Here is a 10000-nt window from a genome sequence, read left to right on the forward strand (position 1 = left end):
CCAATAATGCTCCGCAATCCAGTCTGTAGTCCCTTCCTTTATTCAGCAATCCTTTGAATGTCATCTAAAGATCACCTAAGTCCTCATCACAATGAATTCTTACCGGTGCTCTCCCTGGCGATGTCTTTACGAATATTTTCCCATCCATTGTCCATGTGCTAGTAATCATGTTATCTTTCTTCATCTTGTTTGCTTTCCAGAAAAGCTCTCTTCGATAGTAAAATTCTCGTTGATAAAAATACGCTGGTCTTCTCAAGACGTGGAAACATAAAAGCTTGGTTCTCGCTTTGTAGAGAAGAGATTTTACCTTGTGACTCACGAATTTGACAATTACAAGTTTAGTGGTTTTTCTTTTCAGTTTGTGTGATATTTCAATGTCTTCCGGTTTGATATCGACGTTTATGGCTTCTCCGATTCGGATAACAACTTCGTCAGTTGATGTTTACGCACCTTCAGGTACGCTGCAGCACATGTATCAATGAGTGAGGGTGGAGGACTAGATAAAAGACACCCCCATTGTACACAGCCACGGGGTTATGCTCAAAGTTTTCAGTTCAAAGGAATTGATGATTTTTTAAAAGGGTTTTAAAAATTCATGGCAGAACCATCTGCAGAAGATGAAGAGGAGAGTCTCTCATAAAAAAAAAAAAAACATAAATGGGTTCCAACATGGTAGCTACATGTACATTTAGTAACAACAATTGATATTTACTTTTTCCTTCTTATTTTCCAATATCTAGCAGTGTTCTATAATGCAATGTAAAATGCAATTCAGTTGCTCATATCTTTTTCCATTGAGTTCAGTTCTTACATGCAGCTCAGTTGTGCAAGTGTTCCTTTTCTTATGTTGTACAGACTTCACAGCAACAGCTTCAGAGTAATAGCATGTACAATTTGAAAGATGTTTTTGGTTCATCGATAATGTTTTACCTCAATCTCTCCATTTTGAAACTTCAGCCATGTTATACAAAACGTGAATTAGAACTTAACGTGTTATAATTTTGATCTTGTAATTTCTTTCCTTTAAGTAAGATACCTAAAATACATATTTGGTTTCCCAAGGTGCAAGGTTCATATGTCGAGATTGAATATTGATGTTTACTGGTTCCATCTTTTCAAGTGTTGACATGCTGGTTTATGTAATAAATAAGCTTTACAGTGTACCTTTACTATTATTGTTCCAGTTCTGGGCTAAATAAAGTAAAAAAACATGGAACTCACGGCATTTGATTCTCCTTCAATTGTTTAATAATTCAGCTTTTCGACAACTACAAGAGGGGAATTATGCAAACTCCACGGACACTCAAAGTCATTGGATAGTTAAAAAATAAATATGTTTTCCATGGGGCAAACGATCTGCCTTCCTTGAAGTACTTTTTTTTTACTTTTACTTGTACTTTTTCAGAGAAAGAAATATCCAAGAAAGGCAATAGGATTGCAAAGTTACAAAATTTTGATTAACAGTGGGCCAGAGCCCTCTAGCTGGCTAATCATGAAGTACCTGGTATCACGGATGGAGGCCATCTCTTACTCACCAATTTCGGTCATTTTTGAGGAACAGTGCACCCAGCAAGGCATTGAAAAGACCTATTTTGAGAATACCATGCAACTTATTTGCATATATTATTATGACACCTTCTTCAAAAAAAGTCACTATGTGCCAACAAGAATGGTGGTGCGGAATTTTGCAGTAGGTCCCTCCCTGCCCTTCCAAAAGGTTAGCTTTGAACAATAGTTGCACCAGTTTCACTTTGGTTACATGACGTACCGGTAATCGGCCATCACAACAATTATTGAAAGCTAACTTTTTTAAAATCTGTACTTAGACTTAAATCTTGATGACCAACACTGTTTAAAATGGATGTTTAGGCCTAGCACTAACTGTGACACTGCTTACAACCAATAGTACTCGTTTGAAATACTATTTTTGTACATCACCGTACATGTTTTCTAACCTTTAAAATCCACTTATGAATTGTGTATGTTTTACCTTTTTTGCCATTTACCAGGTATGTAGGAGATAAAGCCCGAGAACGGAGGTATCATATATTATATTATTAAATATTATGATATTATTCATGAGGTATAGGTTACATAAAGCTCGTCTTTCACAGGGCAATAATTGGCCACTTTTTTTTTGTTTGTTTGTCATTTTTTGATCTGACCGCAGACAATGACGTTTTTCATTGTAAATATTGTAAAGGTTTTCACACAGCATCGAGAGAGGGCGTTTCACGGGTCATAATTTGTTCAAAGCACTTGTTTTCACGGAGAACAATAGCGCATTGTTTGTTTGGTAAGCCGATAGCAATCAAATTTCAAACCTTTTGTGTTTTTTTATTTTTGTCTTGGTATTTTTTGGGGGGCCAGTGCACTTGTGACAACGACATTTTCCTAACGCAAAATACTCCTGTTGGACATAACAAGCTTGGAAACGTTGTTAGCAAAATGTGTAAAGACGCAGACCAAAAGGGCCAATTCACCAATCACAGTCTGAGGGCCACAACAGCAACACGTGGACTGGAAAAACGAATCTCAGTTAACTTCATTATGAGGCGTACGGGCCACCAAGATATAAGATCTTTACAAAGCTATCAGAGGCCTGATGTCTCTACCAAAATTGAGATTTCTAAAGCATTAAATTGTCAATCTGAAGGATCCGTAGGAGAAAGGGAAGCCGAGTCTTCGTTAAAAAGAGAAGTAGATCAGTTAGTTGATGACCAACTAAAAAGATTTTGCCAAGATGACAACAACGCAACTGTGAAAGGATCAAACAGTCAAGTGAAGCTATCATCTTTGCAGTTATGAGAGCAATTTTTGCAATTGCGTAGAGAAGCCTGAAAAATTCAGGACTTCAATGGGGCAAGTTAAATAAAGGATGTTGATTAACAAAAGAAAATGTGTGATTCATGAAATAATGCTTTCTAAGGCCCTGTTTTGTTATAGATTCTTATGCCAAGGATGAGCAACATTATCCTTTCAATGCACCCTGGAAAAACTGACTCTCAAAATGTTTCCACAGTAACCAAGAGAAATTACACATTAATCAGAAGATGCATTGTGTGTAAAAAAAACCATTCCTGGATTCCATTTCTGGCATTAATATTCTTTTCCATGACCCACTATTATTATTGTACCTTGAACATAACCTATTTTCAAGCTTAATAGAAGAAAAGCACTGTAGCGCTGTGCGTCAATCAGATTTTCTCTTAACAGCAAGCTTAAGAGGCCCTGCGCCTAGGAAACGACCTATGATTTCTGGCTAAAAATAAAGCCAGCCAATTTTTATCTCCCAAGTAGAGGCTACCAAATACTATTTCAAAATGAATTTCTTTTGCTTAGTTTCGCTTTAGACTAAAAATATCCAGCCGCAAACTGCTTCGGTCTGACAACAGCAAAATTAGGCCAAAAATAAGCCCCTGCAACAAACGGTTCAGAAGTCACTACTGCAACGCAAAATAATGAGAAAACTACACAGTGTTGAAGAAAAAGGCCTTTAAAGGCAATGTCATTCAAAAAATGAAATGGAGCATTGGAGCTGATTTTAAAATAATTGTTTCTCAAAAGTCCAACGCTGTTGAAGTGATGAATCAGACATTAGAAAGATATACATCACGTTTCTGGAAATAGAATTAAAAGAGAAAGAAAGATGAAAGATATGCAGAAAAAGAAAATGGCTCGAAATTACCATCTGCTAAGGAGAGCTGAATCTTGGAAATGTTGTCATGTGACAGCGATCATTTCGGGTTCATTTGTCCAAATGGCGGCGGAATCCAAACAAATCCCTGAATATAAGTAAAACAAAAACAAGAATAGCGAAGAATAAAACTTCAATTCAAAATCAACAATTGCGTGTCTTGCATTTCTTATTGATAATGTTTCGAAAAGCTAACATGTCATCAAATTGCAATCTTCACCTGCTATGGTGCAGTATTAGTATCGTCTTTAACTGGTCAGTGGTGCAGACTTCAGTTTACGGAAGAGTAGTGAACCTCAGATCAACTAGACATGTTATTTCAGGATTGAAAATTCCATATATACATATTTAGTAAATTTACAGCTCCGACTATTGCATTTCTAGCTTTTTTATTGGCTAAAAAACTCCGACTATGAGCCAATAGTCGAAGTTTTACGTCATATGGAAAATAGTGCACCAAGATGCTCCTTCCGGACGCTTTGGCGTTCAGGTTGACGAGCTAACAGAATGGAGCGCCGCAGTTGAAGCACAACAAGAAACTGCTGACGAGGAGATCACGCATTTATCGGATAGACTCGTTCAAATGAATTATAAGACAAGGATGCAAGCGAAGGAAAGCGAAGAGGAGCTGGCAGAGCGAGATCGACAAAAACAGCTTGCGTTTGAACGTACACAACTGGAGATGAGGTTGACATATGAGAAGAAAATCGAGGAGACAAAACAAGCGAAGACCACAAAACCGGACTCGACTCAAGCCGCGAAGACTGCCAAGCTTCCTAAGCTTGTTATTACAAAGTTTGGAGGCGATTTAACAGATTGGCCCCAGTTCTGGAGTCAGTTTGAAACAGAGATCGACAAGGCAGAAATAGCTGGCGTGACGAAGTACTCCTACTTAAAGGAACTCATAGACCCCAAGATACGAACGGAAATCGACGGCTTGCCCTTTTCATCAGAGGGATACGAGCGTGCGAAGAACATCCTGACAAGAAAGTATGGGCAAACAAGCGAAGTCGTGAACGCGTACGTGGAAAACATCATGTCTTTGCCTACAATTGGTGGAACACAGCCAGCTAGAATCCATGATTTCTATGAGAAGCTTCTTTTCAACGTGCAATCCTTGGAAACAATGAGGAAACTGCAAGAGGTGAATGGATACGTACGAATGACTATCGACAAGCTGCCAGGGATAAGAGCGGATCTTGTGCGAACAGATGATTCTTGGCGAGAATGGAATTTCCCGAAGTTAGTGGATGAACTCCGGAAATGGACAGAAAGAAACCCGATCCAACTTAAACAAAGTGACAAGCCCTGGCGTGACAAGAATTTTCAAATCCAACAGGACAGAGATGGCAGAAATCACGGATGTGTTTATTGCGGAAAGCAAGAACACAAATCGGTTGACTGCAAAACGGTTGTCACCGTCGATGATCGCAAGAAAGTCCTTAGCAACAAACGCCTCTGTTTCAATTGTACCGGAAGCAAACACAGAGCTGAGGATTGCAAGAGCCGTTCCTTGTGCCAGATTTGTCAGAGAAGACATCACACGTCCATCTGCAACAGCGTTAGTAACCAGCTAATGACAGCGGCTACAATGGAAAGACAAACTGTGATTTATCCGGTCGTCGTAGTGGAAGTGCTGGGAGTTAAGTGTCGTGCGTTGCTAGACACCGGTGCCGGAAGTTCGTACGCCTCAGCAGCGTTACTTGATCGCCTAAAGATTCGTCCTTATCAAAGAGAAGTACAACAGATCGAAATGATGATGGCAGTGGTTACTAAGCCTGTAGAGATCTTCAAGGTCCAGATAAGATCACTGAAGGGCGATTTCCTCCTCGAAACGGACGTGACCTTGGTAAACAAAAAACAGCTTTTATCCCTGGAAAACCCTCACTACCAACAGGTCCTGGAAAGGTACGAGCACTTAAAAGGAGTGAAGACGGACGATATGGACAGTAAGGAATTCCTTCCAGTGCACCCTATCTTGGGGGTGTGTGACTACACCAAGATAAAGACTGAAACAGCACCTCTTATTGGAGCCGCGAACGAGCCTACTGCCGAAAAAACCAAGTTTGGATGGACCATTATTTCACCAGGCAAGGAAGTGGATCTGTCTCCAATATTCCTGACTCAAACATCAACAGTGGATTACGACAACTTGTGCAGACTGGACGTACTTGGACTTGCGGATTGTGCAACTGGTGATCAAGAGGAGGTGTATTGCGAGTTCAAGGAGCAACTTAGACGAGACGAAGAGGGTTGGTACGAAACTAGCCTTCCATGGAAAGGGAACCACCCACCTCTACCAAGCAACGAGGCAGGCAGTCTTCGCAGGTTAACCGGCCTCGTAAAGAAGCTACGCAGCAAAGGAACGATAGAGCGTTACGATCAAGTGATCCAAGACCAAATCAAGACCGGAATAGTCGAGAGAGTTAGTGGCAACTGGGCAGCACGAATTTTACATCCCCCACAAGGCAGTGGTACGTGACACAGCAGAAACCACCAAGCTTCGTGTAGTGTATGGTGCACCCTCGCTAAACGAGTGTTTAAACCCTGGCCCACCTCTTCAAAACAAGCTCTGGAGTGTCCTAGTTCGTTCTCGATTTCATCCAGTTGCAATGACAGGAGACATCAAGCAAGCTTTCCTCCAAGTCCGAATCAAAGAGCAAGACTGTGATGCTCTAAGATTTCATTGGTTGAAGGACCCAAACAGTCAAACAGTGGAGATGCTGAGGTTTACTAGAGCCCTTTTCAGTCTGACATCATCGCCGTTCCTCCTAGGAGGCGTAATTCAACACCTGTTGGAGAGTTGCGAAAAAACTACCCAGACATTGTCAGCGAAACTGAATGAAGCTTGTACGTAAACGACCTGATCAGTGGTGGCCCTACAAGTGAAAAGGCAAAAGAGATCAAATCAGCTTCTCAGAACGTATTCGCCAAGGGCACCTTCGAGTTGCATAAATGGCATTCGAATGTGAAAGAGTTGGAATCAACCGCGTCAGAACCAGTCTCGATCGAGGAAGGAACTTACGCAAAAGAGCAGTTAAATGTACCCGGAAGACAAGGAGCTACCCTGCTTGGTTTGCCATGGGACAAAGAAAACGATACAGTCGGCGTGAGTTTTCCACATGAGAAGGCTGATCCTAGCAAGCAGGGAATCTTAAGCAAAGTGGCGAAGATCTTTGACCCATTGGGACTGGCCTCTCCTATCTCGTTGGGGGGTAAGCTCCTCTACCGTGACGTGTGTGACGCCAAGCTAAACTGGCATGCAAAGCTACCAAGAGAGTTGATGCAGAGTTGGACCCGATGGGAGGAGCGACTTCATGAGCAGCTTACAGTCCCAAGGTCCTTAGCAGCCTATCAAGAGGACATTCAATTTGGTGATGCCAGTGGTAAAGGCGTGGCCGCAGCTGTGTACGCTGTAGTAGTTCAAGAGTCAGGCGTCAATCAGGGACTTGTGGCAGCGAGAGCGAGACTCTCCAAAAGGGGACTGACGATCCCTCGGCTAGAATTGGTGTCTGGACATATGGCAGTGAATCTCTTGGCAAACGTGGCCTCAGCCCTAGATGGATTTCCCCTAATGGAAAAGTACTGCTGGCTCGACAGCACCGTTGCCCTGCACTGGATCGGATCCCCAGGCACATATAAGCAGTTTGTGAGCAACAGAGTTGAGAAAATACAAGCACATTCAGAAGTGATCTGGCGGCACGTAGGGACCTCGGAGAACCCTGCTGACCTTGGAAGCCGTGGTGGAGAAGTGCTAAACCATCCCTCTTGGTGCAACGGACCGAAGTGGTTGAACAACAAAGCGTGCTGGCCTCCAGATATCCAGAAATCGTGTGTTTACGTAATCAAAACATTTTAATGCGTATTTGATTGTTTGGTTGACCGGAAAGGGATAGGCATCGAACCTGTCATCGTTAGTTACTTTAACCAATCAGAGAACACATTGTACAATTTGCAGTAGCTTTGTTCTAGAAATCGAAGTGTGTTGTAATCGAGATCGGGACATCGTGAGAGACAAATATATCTGCTTAAAATGCTATCGTGAGTGAGTGATTTTAGCGCGCGTTTATCGGGAGAACCATTGTGTTGTCAGGCAATTATCTAATTCCCAACACGCCCTTGTTGGATACGAAGTGATTATAACCAACTCGCGCTATGCGTTTGTTGGTTATTTTATCACTTCATACCCAACTCGGGCTCATGGAATAATTGTTATATATTCTGTACAAAGTTTTATGGAGAGTGAACTTGAGATAATCATTGTGACGAAAGCATCCAGAGCACCCGTAAAGAAAGATGCTGTTAGTGGATCTAATGTTATCAGCGCTACACCAAATGGATCCAACAGTCAACAAGATGAAGATATGGTCATAACTGAACCATACAAGGAAGGGGGCAAAAACAAGCGAAGAAGGTGTCCCATTGAAAAGTGCATGTTTTTGGACCTCACCTGGATCGTCACCTTAAGAGGCACAAAGAGGCAATCCCCAACAACCAAATCAAGCTGTTGATAAAGAGGGCTGATGTAGACGAAAAGGAAAGGAACCATCCAAAGTATCTTTACCAGTACCATCTTTGTGGAAGTGTAGTTCAGAAAAAAAGTTAACATTTGAAAAATAAACACAAAGTGAAAGATAAAGACCAACTGGCTACAGAGAGCCGCCTGTTTTTGAATGTGGATATTTCTATGGGGACTGCTTTTGCGTAATATCGCTGGTGGCGACATACCACAAGCACTCAGTAACACAAGGCATATCCATATTTTACTCCAGGAGCTGGATCCGCAGGGAACAGGACTAGATTGCCTCGTACGAAACAAGTCCTGACATCTGAGACAAGTGGGCCAGTCAACGACTGAGAGAAAAGAAATTTAAAGGAAGCACCATAAGGCGTTACTTCTGTTCATTGTAGAGTTTTCTTAAGTGGGTCAGAGAGTATAAAAATCCGACGGAAGAGGACGCTGAGCCAGATGAAAGCAAGTTGACAGAAAATGTGTATGGCAAACTATTGAGGTTGCTTCCTCAACTGCCTAATTACAGCAAGACTATTCATCGGCGGACAGCAACTGACTTTTCTTGCAGATTACAATACAATACAATACATACTTAATTGACCGCTCCCCATAGGGGCTTTTCAGGGCCAATGACACACAACAAAACGACAGAACAGAACAACAACTGTTAATAATCCCAACTGGTTGGAGGCAAACCAGTTGGCTATTTACAAGTACGGCTGGGAAGTTGAACCAGGGACTACCAGGATCAAATTTAACGAGTGGTCAGAGCGGGTCTTGACACTGGGCCACACTGCCTCCTTTTTAACTCATTAGCCACAGAAGCTTACAAACTCCTGACCAAAGATGATCTCCAATTGTATGAGGACTCAACCCTGGTTTAGGATGCAGTAAAGCTGTTGGGAAAGGCAGCAGATGGTCAGGAACTTTCTCTTGCAGAATTTACTACAGTACCAGACTACCTTATGACTCAGATCACCATTGATAACGCATCACGGCCAGACCCCATCCAGAATGCTTAACTGAGTCGCTTCAAGACAGCTACCCTAAATAGCACCAATACCACCAATACCACTTACATAATGCTCGTAGAGGACCATAAGACCACTCAACAGCATGGCCCAGTCGCGTTATTTATAAGAGCACCTTTGGAATCGTTTTCATGCCATTGTAACAACTAGGTAAATTTCTTATTCAGTATCAAACAATTACAAGGAGGGCCTTTTTTTAGAATAAATTTGGTTCCCAGTTGCTTCAGGAAGATTCTTTTCAGAGAGGCATAGTTTTTTTCATCGACATTATACTAATAAGGATTCCAAAATAAGACTTTCGCACACAAAAAAAATCTTCCTGCACATGATATTCATAAAATTGTCATTTCGTTACCTAAATCAAGACCAAAAATGATCACTAAACATTTAGAGTTTAAAAGGAGACCACAATATTGAACGAAAGCTTGGGTTTTGTTCCAGGAATACTAATTATAGTGTTTAACTCAAGATTCTCTTTCAGAGAGTTAACTTATCAGTCAACACAGGAATCGTCATTTCCTTACAGTTTTTACAGGAAACACATGTACACATGTCCTCTTTCATCGTTTTCAAACCATTTCTTTACATCGAAGGCCAGTTTTCTTTGTATGTGCTTAAGATGTATATGTCGGGTGTTCAACACCTACAATCTCGGACAAAACCTGTTGAGACAAAGCGGCATTTTTGGTACTCCAACCACTTATCCAAACGTTCAGCTTAAAACCCACCCTTTCCCCTCCCCCCCAACTCAATGTTACC

At 41.6% G+C, this 10000-nt stretch overlaps 1 pseudogene; it reads left to right on the forward strand.

Annotated features, from left to right (window-relative positions):
• Window positions 1-4733: 4733 nt before the first annotated feature.
• On the forward strand, window positions 4734-7556 carry LOC138013802 (uncharacterized; annotated as a pseudogene).
• Window positions 7557-10000: the final 2444 nt, after the last annotated feature.

Source organism: Montipora capricornis, chromosome 8 (genome assembly GCF_036669925.1).
Source record: "Montipora capricornis isolate CH-2021 chromosome 8, ASM3666992v2, whole genome shotgun sequence".
NCBI lineage: Eukaryota > Metazoa > Cnidaria > Anthozoa > Scleractinia > Acroporidae > Montipora > Montipora capricornis.